Source organism: Pogonomyrmex barbatus, unplaced genomic scaffold (assembly GCF_055798465.1).
Source record: "Pogonomyrmex barbatus isolate J1 unplaced genomic scaffold, ASM5579846v1 scaffold17, whole genome shotgun sequence".
NCBI classification, from domain to species: Eukaryota; Metazoa; Arthropoda; class Insecta; order Hymenoptera; family Formicidae; genus Pogonomyrmex; species Pogonomyrmex barbatus.
The window spans coordinates 5468645-5489320 of NW_028297113.1; the positions used below are offsets into that span (position 1 = coordinate 5468645).

General features: G+C 42.3%; 1 protein-coding gene across 10 annotated transcripts in view; it reads right to left on the minus strand.

The window, feature by feature from the left end:
* The window catches only part of heph (polypyrimidine tract-binding protein 1 heph), a 366198-nt gene that overhangs the window by 203585 nt on the left and 141937 nt on the right, over positions 1-20676 (minus strand). The gene's annotated exons all lie outside the window — the stretch shown is intronic.

The following is a 20676-nucleotide window of genomic DNA, read 5'->3' on the forward strand; positions in this document are numbered from 1 at the left end:
GGTACCAGAGCACGCCGAGAGAACGCGAGTCCGTACGAGACCCGTCGAGTCTGCGCGGCGGTGACAGAGCTACTCTCTCGCGAGTTCTCTCCCTCTCGATCCTTCCCTACCCTCCTTCACCCTCGCTCCCTCATCCGCGCACGCCTTTACCTTTCTCCCTCGCGGCAACCTCCAACACCCTCGACACGCTGCCTCCCCCTCCCCCTCTGTTCTCTACCGCGGTCGCCGCGCGACCCCGCGCGCGCGGACGCGTCCATCTGAGAGGCGCCACCGCGATCCCGAAACCGCTCTCTTAAGCTCGCAACCCCGCCACCACGAAACAGATCCTGCGCACGGGGAATCGCGAGGGAGGGAAAAGCTTGTATTTATTATGCGCTTGAACGGATCTTAGATCTTCCTCGCGAGTGAGCCAAGATTCTCTCTCCAGTGAGAGACCACCTGCCCGTATGTTAAGAAGATTTAAGAAGATGCACTCCGAACGATTTCAGATGCATTGCATTTAGCGAATTTCAATCTCGATCGTTGTCAATCTTTCGAGAGAGACGTGGACTTTGTTGAATCAATGCGAAATAATTTATTGTCAATCTAGGATTTCATACAACGAGATTCTAGATTAATATAAAGTGAGAAATTCTTGTGAATCGACATACGGAATTACCAAAACTTTAAAATCTCTCAAATATCACATCAATTTATAATTTTACGTGCATAAACTTTCTCACTAATATCATATAAAATGTATGTTTAATTCGACTTCCATTAACGAACGAATTATTAAAACACTTTTCATTTTGTCGATTATATTGAAATATTGTAATAATTCTTTTAATTGTTAATTTAATTGTTAATTGTTAATTTTCGTTCCATGAATGATCTTCACGTTCTTTCTTTTTCCAAACACATATCCTAAAACTTACGTAGAAGTAGCAACGTTCTCGGCGATACTCGAGCGATCCTACTTGCCGAGAGTAATTAGCATAATAGCCACAGTTTAAGGTTAAACATCGGCCGTTGTTGAGAAACCCTCTTTCTTTTAACGCGCGCCGTCATAGTTGCAGTCGTGGCGCTTAACGATAGCGCGCTCTCCGGGAAAAGTACACTGAAGAAGTTCAATGGATGGCAATAAAGCACCCGACGTCGCAAATGGTTGCCTCCACTCAGTCTGGCCCGTTATAGCAATAGGCTGGCGCGCGCTAAAACAACCGAAACTTTTGCGTACCGAGCACCCGGCGGGCGAGTCGAGCAGATGAAAAAGTTTCAGAGACAAATAACGGTGGATGGAAACGCGTAAACAGAAGGCCCGTGAGTGCATCCGCGGGAGCGAGGGACGCGAAGGATAGCGAATCATCTGATTCTCAAGTCGGCGAAGAAAGAGAAAGGTCTAAGTGTGAAGAAATGGGGGAGGGTCGCGCGCGCATTGCCGATTCGTTCGATGAGCGCTCCTCGGAGCGAGAGTTCGGAGTGTTTGTTCGAGGCGGAGATTACTGTTTTCGCGAAAAGACAGAGAGGAAAGACGTCTCAGACGGAGAATCGGAGAACGGGAGAGAGAGAGAGAGAGAGAGAGAGAGAGAGAGAGAGAGAGAGAGACGGGAAAAGATTCGAGCATAATCACCTCCTTCCACTTCGACGTCCTCGATGTCGGAACAAAAACGGCAGAGCTACTGCCTATCGCGAAGGGTTTCGACGAATTTTCTGGGGCTGATTGTGCAATCGACGAATTCAAAGTTCCAGAAACAGACTAGGATCGATTGCCCTTGCGAACGATTTCCCCGAAATCAGGCGTTTAGAGCACTTCGCTAACAGTCCAGAAACGCTAGGTAATATGATTGTCTAAAGAAGAGTCCGAATAAGAGCGAAAAAAAAGATGAAAGAGACGAGTAAACAAGAGAGAAGTATGTTGATTTTCATATGAAAATTGAATTTCCATCTAATTTACTCTACGTCTAATTTAGTTACGCTGAAATTAAACTAATCGATCAAGAAACTTATTCGACTTGAAATAACCAGACACGGGACATTGAAGAGAGAGAAGCTCAAAGTGTTGAGAAAAAAATTAACCTAATTAATCAAGAAACTTATTTGTTAAAATAATGAGACACGGGACGTCGAGAATTTTCAGAATGTATAATGACTGATCTTTGTTCTAATGAATAATCGGCATGAAGAATTTTTTCCGGAAAAATCTTACATCAGATGTGCCTCCGTGTAAAAGGAAAGTTGATGACGTCAATAGAATCCTATTATACAAGCTAAAACTGGAGTGTCCGTAGTCATTGTAAATGCTCGTAACTTTGATAAAGGATGCTTTGTCCGGTTCCCGCGACGCAAAAGTATCAGACTTGTCATGTAAAATTATGTAAAAACGCACTGTTATTTAAAAACGTATTCCAAATTGGTAAATAGCTGCAGATTTCAAATTAGAAGTCGTATCTTTCGGGCGCACTCGCTCCAGATTTATTTCAGCGATTTTTAATAAACTCCACGGCGCGCGCTAGTACTGTTTTCTATCTACAGTTTACATTTCCAAATGTCATTTCATTTAAACTGCACTTTCGTGTTGTAAAATACCTATCGTCAAATATAGAAAATGAAACGTTATAAAATACGAAGCGCGGTGAACAAAATAAAACAAAAATAGAACAAAAAATTTCCGGCAGCTCCAGCTATTTGCCGTAGTTTCATCAAATTGCAATATGCCGTAGGTTTATCGTAAATGGTAAATGTTGAAAAATTCAGTAATCCTTATTTAACTAAGCGCAGTCAAAATGTGGTCGACGTGCGGGGACAAATAATTCCGACTGTCAAAAAATTGTCATAATCACGCGCGATATGCGAAATCTTAAATCTCTCGGCGTGATCGTCTTTTGACAGAAATCTGACGGAGTATCACGCGCAATTTTCGGCAAGTCACCCGAGTTAATTTCGCTTTGATCCTCGCCTAAAACTAAACCGCGTATCGCACAATCGCTTTAACGTTCATTATCGGCCGTTCGCCGTGTTTTATACATATTTTTAATTACGTCAACGAAATTAAAGCCGCGCAGCTGAAAGGCAGCCGCGCGCCTCTACTTGTGGAAAGTTTAATTAACTTACTAAAAGCTTTGTGTGCCAGAGAAAACGATGTCAAAGGAGCCAGAAGCGCTTACCTGTAACAAAAATTATTACGAGAATTATACGTGGAACACACGGTCGTCGCGATATATTAATAAAATATGTGTGTTGATTCAAATGGCTGTCAGAAAATTTTTATCCAATATGATATGGATAATGTAGAAATAAAATTAACGATGAAAATGTTATATGTAATTTATTATTGTATATTTTCTACAATTTTATTTTATTCATGTAACTCACATACACACACAATAATGTATAATGAATATAAAATAATATGATATAATAGAAAAAAATAGAAACGTTTAATCGATCATATCATTCTAGTCGATGATAAACCGACTGTTATACAACCGACTTTTTATACAATTCGAAATATATAGATTTTTTAGAAATATATATTCAATTATATATTAATCATTTTATTAATATTCTTTACACTTTGTACTGTGTTGACAATAACCTTATGTACATATTTAGGAACATCTTAATTAAATAATTATTAAAACCACGTGAAAAGACGAGAGGGAAGCAAACTCTGATGCTGCCTACTCCAATTTATTTCTTAGTTGTTTCAGCTAAGCACTTCACACATACACACGCGCGCGCGCGCGCGCATACACACACACACACACACACACACACACACACACACACACACACACACACACACACACACACACACACAGCACACAAGCATGTATGCATCGCAAGCAATGTTACAAAGTAAATAATCGATATCTCAAAATAACTAAAATATCTCTTATAATTATGTCATTAAAAACTTTGTTTTACAACAAACAATCCAATAATAAAACGTGATGCTTGAATACTTCCGCCTCTTCTACAATATCATGCACTTATACTTCAGCAAATTGCCGTCAAGTTCATTAGCTTTATTGCTCGAGATCAAGTTTAGTTAAAAATCCTCGTGAAGTCAGCTCAAAAACCTAATCGCCTTCTGGACAGAGGCGTATTTCGCGCGGTCGATAACGGCTGCGAATTGCTACGAGCCTCGCCCTAATATAACGCTAATAACGTCCTAAGAACGCACGACTGAGCCCTCCGGGAATAGGTGCGAACGAAATCGCGAGGAGCGTTAGAGTGATCGTTAATCCCGCCGTGCCGACGACTTAATACGTCGGGCAAACCGTTTCGCGCCCTCCCTCCCGGGGGCCGCCCTCGCCTCTAAGCCCCGGTGAAATTACTCCGAGAGTAAGCAGTATGCAGATCGCGAAATCGCGACGTACGTTAAGGATTAACTCGGGCGCCGGCCCGGAGGGGCGCAAAGAGGATCCGCGCGAAATCGGGAAGTCGAAATGCCGCGCGCGACAGCTGCGGCACTCGCTCGTTTAATCTATTTGATAGGCCCCCTCGTCCTCTCTCGACTATTTCTGGAAATAGGAGCCCCGTTGGAGCTCTCTCCCCCGAGTTTCAGCGACAAGGCTAAGGCTTCAAACGGCTCCTACGAGAAAATATACCAAATGAGTGCTGCCATCCATTATCGTCTCTAATCGATACTTGGAAGGAGGAGTAAGATCAAAAGTTCGAAAATTTGAAACTTTACGAGGACGTAATCTTTTAAAAAATTTTCTCAAAGAAAGAATGTGCTTAAACGAGCTCTTAACCTACTGACGTAAGTGAAAATGACAATATTCCATTCTTCCGCAAGCGTGGCGGATACATCGATGAAAGGAAAAATTGATAATCCCATGCGTGTTAATAAAGGGACGACCGTAAGACGCTGATTATATATAAACTTGCCGTTAAAGCGGTGATCTTTGAATAATTCAATATTGACAAATCGTTTACGCGTTTACGCGTTCGTCAATCAGGCGAATTCTCGACTCGGCTCGAATCTCGATTACAAGTCGCTCGGGGCGCGTTTGATTTTCATAAACGATAAATCGCTCCCGATAATAATCCATTACGATTTCTTGCGCTTACTCCGGGCAATCTTCTCGTCAATCGTCCACACTCGACATCAATCATCCGCCGCAATTTAACAGGCGGGACAGCTGCCACGCAAACGGATTCGCCGATGGCGGATGACCGCAATAATGATTCGTCCAAACAAAATTATGCGCCGTCGATTCCGACCGATAACTACCGTTTCTCCAAATTCGCTCGTTCTCGTTCCACAGCGTCGACCTGGGTCGTGTCAAAATTATCGAACGTCGAAAAAAAAAAAAAAAAACCGCACAACGCTACAACCTTTTCGCTCGCGAAAAACTTTGATCCCCTGGAGAATTTTCTCTCACGGCTAAACTCATTTTCAGCAAAAAAATGCCCGCTCATTCCTTTCACTGCTCGTTCGTTATTTCCCCGTGTGACGATCGGCGAAATTTGCGCGATCAGAAATCAGCAACCGAAAGGTCACAACGAATCGCACTTCGCCAAACCAATCACGCTACTGACGTGCGCTACAAAAGAGTAAAACGAATTTTCGTTAAACGCGCGCAATCGCATTTTGCTCATGTTTTGTTAAGAAAACATCGTCTCTAATTTGATCAAAATTGAATCGCAATAATTGAATTCGAATATAATTTGCAGATATGTTCGTTCGTATATCACACAAACATGTTTTCCTTCGGTCAATTTAACTTCAATTTAATTGCACGGTTTAGTATTTTTCAGGGTTATCGAGAGAATCAAATAAACCGATATCGGATAGCCGAACGGATTGACGCCGGTTAACGAATCTCCGATATTAATCGGCGCAACACATCAGCTCTAGATCTAAATGCGAATTTTCAAATAGAGATTCGATATTCGCGCTAACGAGTGCTCGTCGGATAAACATTTCAGCATGACGACGGAAAAGCGATACGATGAGCAACAACAGCGGGATTGTTAACCGAAACACGTAATTGTACTCCAAAACAGACGAATTCATAAACCGCCACATGGAGGGATGGAAACAGAGATGGAAATATCCGGCGTTTCACGGGTGACGCAGCCGAACGACGGCTCACTTACCCTCTAAATATATCATTCTCTAATAAATAATAGGTGCGCGCGTGCATCATTTTATGCATTGTCGAGGAAACAGAAATGGGAAACCGGCCGCGAGATACTTTACACGCGATGTACACGGCGCTGGTTAACCGTCTAATCGACCCCCGGCGATCAAGACCGAAGGTTTTCCGAGGCGGATTTCTCGACGGGACCGATTTTATCCACCGGAAGTCACGCGATGCGCGGAAAACCCTTACGGCCTGAGTCGCTCTTTATCTCGTCGTTACCCCGCCAACCAATCGTCACGGCTCCACGACACCATGACGAGGAAGTTTTTTTACGATAACAGAAAACACGACGTGAAATAGACTGACGGTTAGATCGTAATGAGGAAGTGTAGGGACATATTCGGCAGCAAACTTTTCGAGATAAGAATCAAATTTGCGTGGTTTGAAAGTTGAAAACTTTTAAGTTAAGATCTCAAGAACGTGAAAAATCGAGAGCCTTTTCCAAAAAATCGCCCTTATGAAAAGACAAGATATCCGAATTCTTAACTCTGGCAGATCGGAGATCGGATATGTCTCGGTTCCTTTTTCCGCCGTCGCAACTGTGGAATCGCGAATCTGCCTAATTCCCGGGGCCCGATGCCCGGGGAACGAGGGTTTCCTGTAGATTTCAGTTACAGCCAGCGTGGAAGCCAATAGTTAGGCTGTCGCGGGTAATAGGGGTTGATGCATGGCTCCCACGACGCGGCTCGGTCCCTCTCGATCTGCCATTCTTCCGACCACCACACCCGTTGTGCCGAGCGACCATCGCTCGCGTCTGCCCGCCCTTTCCGCCTTCATTCCCCTCCCCCGCCCCCCCCGCCGCTATCCTCCTCAGGCCCGCCGAATCCGCCATTCACTCCTCTCGCGAGTCACTCTTTATTTATTTAAAGCCCCGAGCGACCGGCCGTCCGCGGTCTGCACGGAGAGTACCTTGCGTTTCCGATGGGATTTAACCGCGCGGAGGGATTTGGTACCCGTAGTACATCGCGTGCATCGAGAGAGACGGAAGATACGGAAGATAGAAATGAAGGAAGAGAGAAAGAGAGATGGAGCGAGCGAGTAACCGCTCGGTCGATCTCCACCGATCGATTCTCTATTTCCGCCGGTTTTCGTTTCCGCGAGAGTTACCGTACGTCGTCGCGATTTCCATGTCTCTTCTGGCCCCCGGCAGACCGATTACGCTCCTGGACAGCCTTACCGGTCATCTCCTAGTCTAGTCTTTTTATCCTATTCTTTTCTGATCGACTTGTTGCCCCAAGAGGTCTGAGAAAAGATCCTTAATTCAAAGACATACTAGAATACGCTCTGAACCAGTCGGTCTTTGCCGTTTCTCAAAACGTGATAATTATTAAGAAAATTTTACTTTAATTATTCAGTATTATTAAAAAAAAATATATGTATCGCTAATAATCGAAGTAAAAAAAAGAATCAATATGACAACGCCATTTCTAATCTACCCCACGAATTTATCGCCGGATTTACTTATCGGGATGTAAACGCAGAAGGACATCTGGGAAACGAGGGAGAAAAAAGGAAGAGAGCTCGTCGGGAGATCCACAACAAGAAGTGAAAGCTCAGGGCAGTCCGGCAGTCTGGAGACGAAAATCCCTTTCGTCGATATCTCACCCTTGGAACCGAAGGATTAGCGAGGATCGAAAACTCGGGTGATTTGTAGCCGACGGGCAAATAGAATCCCGACACGGCCAACAAAATCCGCGCGACGAAGACGGAAAAAAGCCTGTTTGCACGACTGAAGCAACGAGAAACATTTCCCGTGTATCTTTTGTTGACCAAACAGACCAGGTGTTAACGACCTCGTCCCGCGTCCCGCGTATTGTTCGTAATTAACCTCTTATCTATCGACGCCGATAGACGCCGTCTATCTCGATAACGTCCATTTCATACCTGCGCTTGAACATTTGTACGTCGTGCATATATATATATATATATATATTAATAGCTCGCGATTCGTGCAATTCCCCCATATATTTCCATCGTCTGCCAGGTCGGAGCGATCTTTTAAAACGAGGGTTTTAATCGAGGGAACACAGACGCGTCATTCGTCGCGCGACGCGATCCGATCGCGACTCGCCAACTTTTACCAGTCGAAAGCAAACGCGCTATCGCCCCCATCTCGGGGTCGGAGAAACATTTTCCGGGTTAACAAGTTTCCATCAGTTCATTACCCTACCCACCCGAGTAAATAAATCATTGCCACGAATTGCGCCGGCACTCGACTCCCCGCGATCTTCGTCATCTAGTTTCGACATCTAGTTTACCCCCGGTGCAACGGGCCGTGGCTCTCGATTAAGATCTCGTTCGAGAGGCCGAGATACACCCGCGCACACGCAAACACACACACACACACACACACACACAAACGCACATATCCAAATATACACATGTACCTCGGCGTTGTGTACTCAGCCAAGTGTAGCTTGGCTCCTTGCTGACAATTACGTCAGGATGCGAAACGAGGACCATCATTACGTAACAGACGCGAGATACGGTGACGCAAAGCTACCTTTAAATTACTAGTAGACATCATCAAACACTCCCCGTGCTTCGCCTTCCGGCATTCGCGAGCGCCTAGCTTGTTTTAATTTCAGATTGTGGAACGTCGGCAGATTGTGAAACGTCGAAAAATGTCTATCTGCTCACCAAACGTCATTTGTAAATTCAAAAATAAAGCAGACTCTTTTGTTTCAATTTAATCACTGCTAATCACTCTCGTGATTTGTATAAGATAATAGTATCCATCGTTGCTCTTTCCACACTCGTCAAAAAAGTCCCGAAATACTTGTGAAAGCATCTTTAATCGCATAACAATAATACGTTATTCTTCTTTGTCGCGAGCGAGAAAGTTGCAAAATAAAAATACCACAGACACACATGCAATCTTTTTTACGTAACTGATAATTTTCAAAGGCGCCCTCATAATCCTCATAACATACATTGAAATCTGAAGAATGCCGGTTTTCATGGGCGAGAGAACACATACGACTTCGAAACAATTTCCAACGAAGCTGCATCCCTTAAGGAGGCAAACGTATCAAATTCCACGATTCATTGTGAATCGCAACAATGGCTCGATAAAACGCGACTCCATAGAATGCGTTTCTCCTACAAAACTATCATCGCGGAAAGAATGCACAAAGAATTTGCGACCGAGTGACCCACAAAGTGCGAGACCAAAGGAGTCTGGTCTAAGAAGGGAACAAATTCCTAATCGATTTTCGAGGCTCTCGTCATGAGGCTCGAATATTATTTCGGTAGAACAGACAGTACTCTCGGCTTCGAGTCTATTCGAGGTCTACTTGGTCACTTTTATTGCGTACCATAAAAATTCTTGGTCTAATAGCTCGAAGCCGAGGAGCGGCCGAGTAATAGGCTGAAGGGGAGAACTGATGTTACAACCGGGAAGCAGGAAGTAAAATAAAAGCCGGACAGCAACGTGTATAGACAGACTGACCCTTTATCCAATAAGCCCAAAGTCCATTAAATTCGTGAAATGAAAGAGATATAATAAAATCTAACGTCAAAGGGACTTCGATTTTGCAGTCCTACGTGGATCACGACAGCTCGCTCTATAATAAATGGCCGAAATAAACTCTTGCTTAGAATCTATTTTCATAGCATGTTAACGCGGTCGAATAGAAGATTAATCAAAGGCGGGAAATGTGATGTGAAATTTATATAACAGTTGCGCAATCGAAGTTTAAAAAGCACTTTCCAAACTTCAATATAATTCTGGATTATGATAGTTAAATACAGGATAAATTCACAAAAGTCGACCGACCTTCCTGGCTGACATTATAACCGGCTAAATATTAAACAAAAGTTTAATAACTTCCGACTTAAATCGTAAACTTTGATTCCCTCTCTGTTTTTCAGAATTAAGATCTCCGTTCAGAAATTTGCGGATGGAATTATCATTTCGCGATATTTAGCGAGCGATATGTATCCCCCGGGCGTTTGTTTTCAAGATATGCTCTGTAGCTGCGATTCCTTCGCCTGGAGAGCACATTTGCGGAAGCAACTCTCAGACAGTAACGCGTTTACTCGCGTGAACGCGCACGACTCTGTACAGTCGACAGATGCTCTCAACTGTACGTATGTACTTCGTATAAAGTTTAGAGTTGTCAGGCAGAAGACACGTGACCGTGGAATTATCTGTAAGTGTGACAAAATAATATCAGACATTTCCAAATAAATCTTACAATTACATATCTCACGTAAAAAAAAAAAAAAAAAAAAAAAAAACACAAACATCGTTTGGTCGCAAGAGTTACGAAGCACAAAGCTCAGATCGTGTACTAGTACGATAAAAAAAAAAGAAAAAAAATAAAATTAAAAAAGAAGCGGCCATTTCGCATTTACGATTGCGACTATTATTATATGTAAATTTTGTATTACGTAAAGATTTACATCTACATAGGAGTGCATAAAGATTAAATGTTGCGACAGTGACGTTTCCCCCGAGAAAGGAAAAAGCTCGCTCCGCCGTTCGCGCGCTGCTTTGAGATGGACAACTCGCATTAAGCGACAACTCGCGCTTAAGCGCGGATCGATGCGAGATAGCGAGTCTGTAATCTGTAAATGAACGAAGCAGCGACTTCCGAGTCTAAGCAGCCGGCTGACTTTGATTAATCGTGCGAAAAGTCCGGCTGCAAGGTTCGCGAATTCTGCGAATCCAACTCCAAATTGGCGTAATTCCTTCGTCCAACGTTTGACTCCTTCTCCCCCCCCCCCCCGCCCTTCCCCGCCCCGCCCCCGAGGAGCGGAATCTTAGTTTTGTCGCATCATCATTTAGTCCTAATGCACGAAGCGCGTTCTCTCTCCTTTAATCCCGCGACCGGGGAATCGCGCTCCGCGAAGCATGGAATGGAACACGGAGATTCGCCGCTTTGTGCCGCCATAAAAATGATAATAATGATAACGCACTCAGAATGCGCTCCGTTTACCGTGATATTTTATATGCGATACTTATTGTGCCGTTTCTTCTGCGTCTACCCCCGAGCTCTGACGTTTCTTGTACGCCATTACATCCTATGCATAAAGACGTATATACGCAGGAGAAAGCAAAACGCGAATGTAATTCAATCGTAAATAAGAAATAAATAAGAACGTTGCAGCGCCGCGTAATGCAAATTGTCGGGCGGACACACGCAAAAAAAAAAAAAAAAATATGGCGAACGATCAAATTGCTGTTATTTATTGTGCATCGCGGACAGCGTGAAATTAAAAAAAAAAAAAAAATCTATCCGAGGAAATGTCTGATCGCTCGAATTGGTGCAGCTTTAATGGATCGGTGGCCGAATTAATGACGACTCGCACCCGTAATTGCACAGAGAAATTAGCGACCTGCTAAAGACGCGTCATCTCATTAGACGCGCCTAAAAGATTCTTTCTGGTCGCTCCGGACAAGCCGAGAGGAGCTAAAACGTAAAAATGCATCAAACGAAAGTGATAGAAAGATAAAGGATCGCAAAGGCCGAGAGAATGAACGATGCAAATGAAGCGAGTGTTATTCATAGATAATTCCTTACGCAGCGTTTCACGTTTAATGATATATTGGCTAACATCTATTATACGCAACAAGCAGAATAAATTTAATGATGTTTCAATCAACGTTATTAATTGAACATTATATCGCCGACTCGCTATTTCAGCAGACATAATTAAACTTGCAAGAAAAACTGTACGCCACGAATTTGAAATATAGCACGAATTTGAAACGTAACTATGTGTTCTGCAAAGTAACACGTAGTAGATCGCAATGACATGTTGCGAGTTAGGAATGTTTCTTTCTGATTATTGTATTAGCTATACATATGTCACATATAGACAATATTTGATCAAGTCATCTCGCGAATAAAATGATTGAAAATATACGATTTTATTTTTGCATCATTGCAACCGTATTATCCTTCTATAAAGCGCTATTGTGTATTTTTATCTTATTTGAAAATCTGATGAAGTAGAACGATAACGGAATGTATGACATATGTTTCCGTAATCCGACAAACGTGGAACGCAACAAAGTTAAGCTCATTCTAAGTGTAATAAAAATTAACAAGTGTAATAAAAAAAAACAGAGAAGGAGAGAGAGAAAGAGAGATTAGAAGTGGAACAATGGGACTTTAGGCGGAAATGACATTCGGCCACAAAATTTTCATTTCGCGGCGAAATACAGTTGTCAGAGCCACATTGTTGCAACGTACGCGAAATATATTTTTGAAAAAAAAAAAAAAAGGAGAGACGCGGAAAAAGAAAACGTTCGGCAAACTCGGCCTTGCCGAGCATTTGTATTTTCGTTTTTCCTTTCCGATCGAGGCAACACGAAGCAACCCACAAACACCGGGACACAGGCAACACTCGAACCCACATAGCAGAGAGAGAAAAAGGAAAGGAAGGAGAAAAAGAGACACACAGAAAAGCGCTCGGGGTACGGGCGAACGCACGCTCGGAGACGAACGTACACGAATGGCTCGGCCGCACGTACGATTCAATCGCACCCTTAATTAGCACACTCAATTAAACACACGAGCGCGCAACGCTTGGACCCGCACCGCAACGCAGAGAACCGTGCCACGCGTGAGTTTTTGCGTTTAAACTGCGTTAGAGGATCGAATTACGGACAATTACACGCCGGTTGAGCGAACTGTTTGTTTCGCGCAAACCGAATTAAAGAGAGGGCGGAAAGCGTCATGAGGAAGTACGGGAGGACGGGGGAGATGCGAAGGGGAAGATAACTTGTGCGGCTTCTTTTTAGAAATATATATTCCCACAGCTGTCGAGGCCGCTTTATACGTTACATCTTTATAGTCGCTTTCCTAACTTTTTCTTCAAATAGTAAAACAAAATTAAAAGTTCACCTCCTCGGTACATTAAAACTAGATAACAAGAAATCTAATTAACGGGCAAAAAAAAAAAGAATTATCGTCAAGAAATTGAAAGAGGAGTCGCAGTCGTAAAAAATTTTCGTAATCGTAACTTTATCCCTCTCTTTTAATTTTATGGTTATTCATATGTAATGAGAAAAATCTAGAATTCTCTTTCGCGGGGCGCTTCTACTTCTGCGACATATTTATTAAATGTTACATCGCACAGAAGCATGCATGGCATCGTGTATCGCACGTTTACACGACTCGCTATACTTTTATAGTTCTCTCTCTCTCTCTCTCTCTCTCTCTCTCTCTCTCTATATATATATATATATATATATATATATATATATATATATATATATATATACCTATCTATCTATCTATCTATCTACCTATCTATCTATCTATATCTATCTATTTATCTATCTATCTATCTATCTATCTATCTCTATCTCTATCTGTGTAGTTATAGACTTTACTTCGGAAACGCAAGTTCCGAAGGAGCATTATACGGTATGACGGAAAATAGCGGCACGTCGGAGTAATATGCGTTCTCAGATCCGACGTGCCGCACTAAAATCGTACGAGGGCTCAATTTTCCATTTGCTACCAGCGTGGATACTCCTCTCGCTATTCTCCAGGATTGCGATGGGCGCGTTTATTACGGAAGGCCGTACTGCACCCCGAGCTCCTTCCCCTCCTCACCCCCTTTAATAAATAGGATAAAAATTCCTTTCTCATTAACGACGGAATGCAAGCTTTTTCAACGTGCCGAACGTGGGGAGATTCCTTTTTACGAACGAAATTCTCAGGATATGCGAAAATACCGCCGACCTATCTGAAGATCGAGCATCCACTTTGCGTCGAGAAGAATTCCCATTGTCAGACTCATACGTCGAAACAGTTACGACCGAGTTAAGCCCTTCGTTGGAGCTTCGCATCGAGCGGCGAGATTCCCCGGGCGATCGGGGCACATTACGGGCGATATCGTATCGTAGCATTCTCCATTCTTGCACGGCCTCCCATTTCCAGCGGGAGGCGGGCGAGAGCGGGGGGGGCAGGGGGGGAGGGGTAGATCGCGTGACAACCGCATTGTGTCTATGACGAAACTCCCGATGCCTGTTTACCGTCACTTGCATCTCGAGTGCATCGGGGGACAATGGCCAGACGAAAAAGTCCGATACTTCGTGCGAGCGCGAGCGGGACGAGTGTATAAGCGCCAGCTCGAGAGGATGAGCTCCTAAGACTCGAATTTGAAGAGATGCGCCCCCGAGGCTGCGAGGCATCGGGGCCGCGGATGATAGAGAGGACACGGGAGAGGGTTGCCTTGATTATTTCTCGTGTATGAAACTTTTCGCAGCCGAGGAGCAAGGAGCCGGGATTAATTGGATACGCCGCGGCGTTAATGTAATTAAAATTTGATTTACTCCTCGGTTAGTAACCCTGCTCTTTGTGTAAATGGCGAACAATAACGCTCGTATCGTCCGAGATTAAAATAATTATAGTGAAGAAAGCGATGGAGAATGTGCTATTGTGTGTTCGTAGTATGTCGTTAATAATAGGACTTTAATGCCGTCTTTTAACAATAAAGTCAAAAGTAGTGGAAGTGAGTATATTTTCATTAGTTATAAATTTTATATCAGTTTTATTAAATACCCTAATTCCAGAATTAAAAAATAGTTATTAGCTGCGAAAAACGTGTTATAGATTTTATTAACCGTATTTTCCTATGTTTTTTGTACGTATATTACTATATTTACGTCATACGATACAAGTTTAAATGTAATGTAAAAGTTTAATAAAAACCCATTAATGCATAAATAAAATATTTTTTATATATTATACAATAATATGATATAAACTGAATTTTATAGAATTTTATAGAATTTTAATGTGTAAATTCTATTATAAATTTATAAATATATATAACTCATTCAGTAAAAAATGATTAGTTAATTCTAAATTTCTCGAATTTAGAAAAAATATAAAAGTTTTATTTTTTTGTTCATGGTATATTAATTTCACGCAATGTAAGTAATTTAATAAAAAAAAATCTTCAATACATGTGATAAATAATTAAATAAAAAATCTGCACTATATACATGAGCTTCCGATATAAAATTATTTTGTTATAGAATGTTATAGAATATTACTTTATTGAACGTTATATCCGGCTGCATATTGTAATGTAGATAAATCCAAGCGTAATTAAAGCGCAGATTATAAACGCGTGAAAGCCGCCGTTAGCCGACCAGCAAACTCTTCAGCTATAATAAATTATCGATTCTCATTGGAATAAATTATTATGAACTCTTAGACGCCCTTAGAAGAGACTCGCGCGGAAAACTTTCTGTCTCGGTAAATATCAGATATTTTGCGAGTTTTATTTCCCTTGCCTTTCTTGCTCTCGAAAACGAAATTTCCAACTGTGCTTACGCATCAACCTTCTGTTTCCATCGGCAATCTAAAAATCCCGTTTACGCTGCTGATTGCACTGTTCTATCTTTATTTCTCGTGCGGAAACTTCGCGAACCGAGTGCTGAAAAGTTGTCAAACTAAATGCGCGAGTGTCGTGCTAAAGAATGGAAAAGAGTGCCGCCAGTCAGGAAGACATTGTTATTCTCGTGAAAATCGTTTCGTTTCCCGACAGTGCGCATCATTAGATATATCTCAATGAAACGTCTCATCGCATTGAAGATATTGTTTGTCACACACGCTCGACACGTATACAAGACGATCAACGAAAATGTGAGTCGTATAATTTAACAAATTATATACATATCCATTTTAAATAATCAAATTCAACGTACAATTGATTATAAATTTCTGAAAAATATAAAGTCAATTAGCTCTAAGTAAAAATTCCCAATATTTTTCCAATCTTTATTAATGACGTATTATACGAGATATATCTCGAGATATATCTAGAATTGTTATATAACACAATTTATAAAATTAAAGCTGAGAAATGATTAATTGTTTTTATATTACATATTATCAATATACGCGCATCTATAATGTCTAATTTATTTTCAACGTCCAAATAATCATCGCTCAAATATTATTAATGGTATAATGACATAAACGCTATTTTTCCTGATTTAATCTCTAATAATAAATAATTTGAGAAAGCGCGATTCATTGTAACAGATATATTACATATCCAATTATGCAGCAGTTCCATTCGCAAAAGCGATTTATACATGAATATACTTTTGAACTATGCGCTACTCTAAAAAATATATCCGCGATTTATCGTGTCTATATTTGTATATTTAGTGTGTATATTTAGAAAAATATTTATTGTGCAACAAACACACGAGTATTAACACCGGGCACAATTATTCGTTAACGGAAATGCAAAAGACATATTTTTTTGTATAAAAGTGACAGCTGACGCGGCGTTAAAAATAGTTCTAGTGAGTCAGGGCGATTTAGTATCCTGCATATCATGCTATTTCATAGATTCAACGCTCCATCGTCCTTGGAGGCGGAGTTCATAAGGGAAGAAAGACTCACCTTCTCTCCCGATCGCGCGTCAACGTTTTTGTCAACGCGTTCTCGCGCGTGGGCGTAATTTCCAAAATTACCAACGTGACATTAATTTTTCATCAAAGTTGACCCTTCCCGTGCCACTTTTCAAAATACGTCCCCGTGAACAAAGTTCATTCACGGCAATCCGACCTTTATCAGCAATCTAAAGCTGACGGTACCAAAAGATGAAGTTCGATCGAGAGCGAGTAATCAGTATTGAGATAATTATGAGAAGATGTGAGATAAAAGCTAATTTCAAATTCGCAGTCGAAAACAAGAAAGATTAGATCTCTTGAAACAATGAGCGAGCGAGTGAAGAAGACAGCGACGACAAGGTTTTTCGACCAAATTTCACAATTGAGATTCTCTGAACGGAAAAATGCGATTGTACAAAAAATAAACGCGCATAAAAACAAACGATGTTTAAGCAACGTCATCGCGTCCATCAGGGCAATTAATTGACTCTCGAGTTTTTGATATCGGACAACGTGTGTTTACCCTGACGTTCCATTTTGACGAACGTCATTAATTTTTAACGGCCGCGCGCCCGTGTCGCGTTACATCTTTTCGGCACTTTGTTAACGATAATTAAAATTAATTGAGACCTTTCCCTCCCCCGCCATTCCCTCCCCCACCCCGGTATCGGGTTGATGGCGATCCGCGAGCGTACGATGGGAATCGCACGGGGCGCGCGCGATTTTTACCTCACGCCGACTCTCGCGTTAATTAAAAACAATAAAATATTTTCACAAAGGGATGGTAACGACGCGCTCTCCGGCTTTTGATAAAAAAATAATGAACAATGACGCACAATTATCCCCAGTTCATTTACGTAACGCCGCTCATCCTCCAATTACTCCACGCGTTCGCAAACTTTCGCAAATTATTTCCCATATAATGAAATAACATTGTAATTATGCGTAATGCGATAGCTGTTTTCATTACGTGTAATGCAATAGATGCGACGGCTATCTCACTTCCGTTATTATCAGGCGGGCTTCATTCGCGCTCTCCTAAAAGCGCTCGGCATTTGCAAGCCAAATTTACCGCAACGTGCATCAAGTTGAATCGATTTAGGCTAAAAACATTTCTCTCCCCCGTATTTTGATTTTCGGCAAAAACGCGAAAAAAATCGTGGTAAACAAGGGAATTTTCGCAGATCCAAAAGAAATTCAACACGAAAGGAAACACCTCTCTAACATATCCCGCTGAGATATGTATAATCTTTGAATATGTAATTAACCACCCTTCTCCTTAGTCATTTCTTTTACGCTCACGTGAGATAGATATCAACGCGTGAATTCCATTTAATCGTTATAATCGCTCCACATACCTCCGAAGTTGCGGAGTTTCGTGGTTTTCGCTTGTCGCCCGAGAATCTTGAATGGATTGCGTTTCGGTGTTTGAGGCTCGGTCGTACACATATAGAGTGGAATCGCATAAAAGCATCGAGTCGGATTTCCATTAGTTTAATTACAGGGGGGAGGGATAGTCGATACCGATAGGAAGCCATGTTTTCGGTAGCTGCAGCCGAGACAGCAGCTCAACGAGGCAATTCCACGAGGATGGGAACTCGCATCCTATCATTATCGAAGGGCAAATATATATTCGTCTACAGTCGAACAGGTTCGTGTTGCGTGTGAGTTGGCATTGCCGCGCGCAAGAAATTGGAATTGCGAAAACGCCTAATCCTCGAAAACCTTTCTGAATATCTTGGAATACATTTCCCGAGTATTACAAGTTCGCGCGATATTTCGGAAACATCTTATCTGTTTTGCCGTTATGGAAAATCGACGTCAACTCGTCACGCGTTTTAGTCGGAACTAAATTTAGCGGAAGATATTCAACGACGCGGAACTTTCGGCGCGTATGCACGTCTTCTTCCGCAACCTTAAACTTACTTCGTTCCAAGTCAAAACAGGCGTGAAAAAAAAAACATCGACATAAAGAACGGGGGAGACGATAGCAAAAAAGAAAAAAAGAGAAAATTTTATTTCCATAAAAGTCAAACAAAAAGGTTCTTCGATCACAGATGTATACGATTAGAAAACTGCATTCGAAATTACAATTGTTGTCTACGGCGTGAGAGAAAAAAGGTATCGGACGCCTGTGGCGAACGAGGAGAATAGCACGGGGCGTTAACGGTGACAATTACAACAGTTAGAAATAGTTAACGGAAGAGAAACGGGAGAGGGACGCGAAACTACCCCTATCTAAAAGCTACCGTCTCCTCCATCGCGAGTCACCGACGCTCGTCCTGCGAGCGATACACAAAGCGAGAAGCCGCGGCCTACAAACGCGGCGCGCTGGAAGTGCCGCGCGGGAGTCTAACAATGGTTATTGTTTCGGGGGTCGTACTGTGTAACCGGGCTAATAAAATGGAGAAGAGGATTCCAGGCGCGAGCGGGCGCGAGCGGGCGCGAGCGGGCGGAAAGCGCGAGGGATGAGGGTGAGAGTGGACCGAGCCGGGGCCGGGAACGAAAATCCCATTGCGCGATGGGAAAGAACCCAACGATGCGGCTAACTTCGAATCGGGGCCATCCAAGTTCGTCCTCTCGTCGTCGTTTCCGATGCGACGAATGGCCGCTTACATGCCGTGCCTACTGTTAAGCCCTTTTTACCACTCACGACCGCGCATTTTATCGGAGGAGCTTCGCGGGGGCGCGCGGGTAGTCGAGCGTTTTCGAGTCTCCGCGTTTCAGGTTAATGTTTCCGCAAGAAATTTTCCGCGATAGCGTCCGTGCCGCGAATATGGCGCGTTCTAATGTTACTCCGCTGCCGTATCAAGTCGCACGCGGCATAAGTTTTGACGGTGGTGCCGGTGTAAAATAAAAAACACCACACGCAAGGTATTTCACGTCGGACGTGAGTCTTTTAGCACCCGCGACGTTCAATCTTCAAAAATTCTTATATATTTATGTTATATTATAGAAGAGAGATTACTGGTGAATTTCTCTTGTCTATTTGGGGAAACTCGTCTGTTTAGGAGGAGATAGGCGGTTTCTTCCCGAAATAAGAAAATTGTATATCTTCACGCGCGAAATTCGGGAGGAAACGGAAAAAGATGGATGGGCCGAGATACGTCGTTAGTCGCTTGAGCATTAAATTATCGAGACGCGAACAATGCTTGATCGAGTGTGATGGATCCGTCCATTTAACTGACACTCGGCGCGAGCATATCATTATGTTTTTGATTAAGCTACATTCTCGCGAAATTAGTCGAATCAACGATCGCCGATACGCCGAGCACTTTCCGCCAACGATAAAGCGTCAAAATCAAAATAAATCAGATGAGAGAGACAAAAATGGAATAAACGTAGATAGAAAAGCATCGTTAAATATTCATTCGGCGCTCATAAACCGCAAAATAAATCGGCGCGCTGGAGACAACCCTGGAAGAATCGTAATAAGAAGGAAGAGCAGGGCCACGTCGGGAACGTAATAAGAGATCCATTTGAAGTTTATAAACTGAATATTATTGAGATACTAGCTGCCGATAGCGAAGCGCCGTGACAGTGAGCGATGAGGTACCTCGCAGTTCTCCGATTTTCTATTAAACGTCGATTTATTTATGGAATATTCGATGCGACGTGTCTCACGACGGCGAGGGGCTGCCGAGGTTGAGCCGAGAAAATTCAAATCAACCCCCCGTAGCGTCGAGCAATTTTTCGCGAAAAAAACCCTAATCCGTGAATCATTCGCGAATTTCTTGCAAATCACGAGTAGAGACTATCTCTAGTAGAGTAAACATAATAATAATAATAATCATAAAAACAACGTGGAATGGTCTAGTTTATTTAAACATCTCCACCACGCAAATTAATTAAAAATGTGAATTATAATTCATTTTTGGTCATACTCAAAATTAATGCATTAAAATATAATTTTAATTTTGCGACGTCACATCGAAATGAATTTATCAAAGAAATTTTATGACTGTTGAAAACAAAAAAAGATATAACGACATAATCGAATTAAATACTTTACGCAAGCGGAAAGAAGTCGGGACAGGAGAGTTTGGCAGACGTGGCTTGCCAGCCAACGGAGGCCCTGAGGACCCGTCAAATTTCAGGCAATATTGTCGATTGTTCCGATGTGTTTCGACGACAATAACCTGCTCGAGACGACAATAA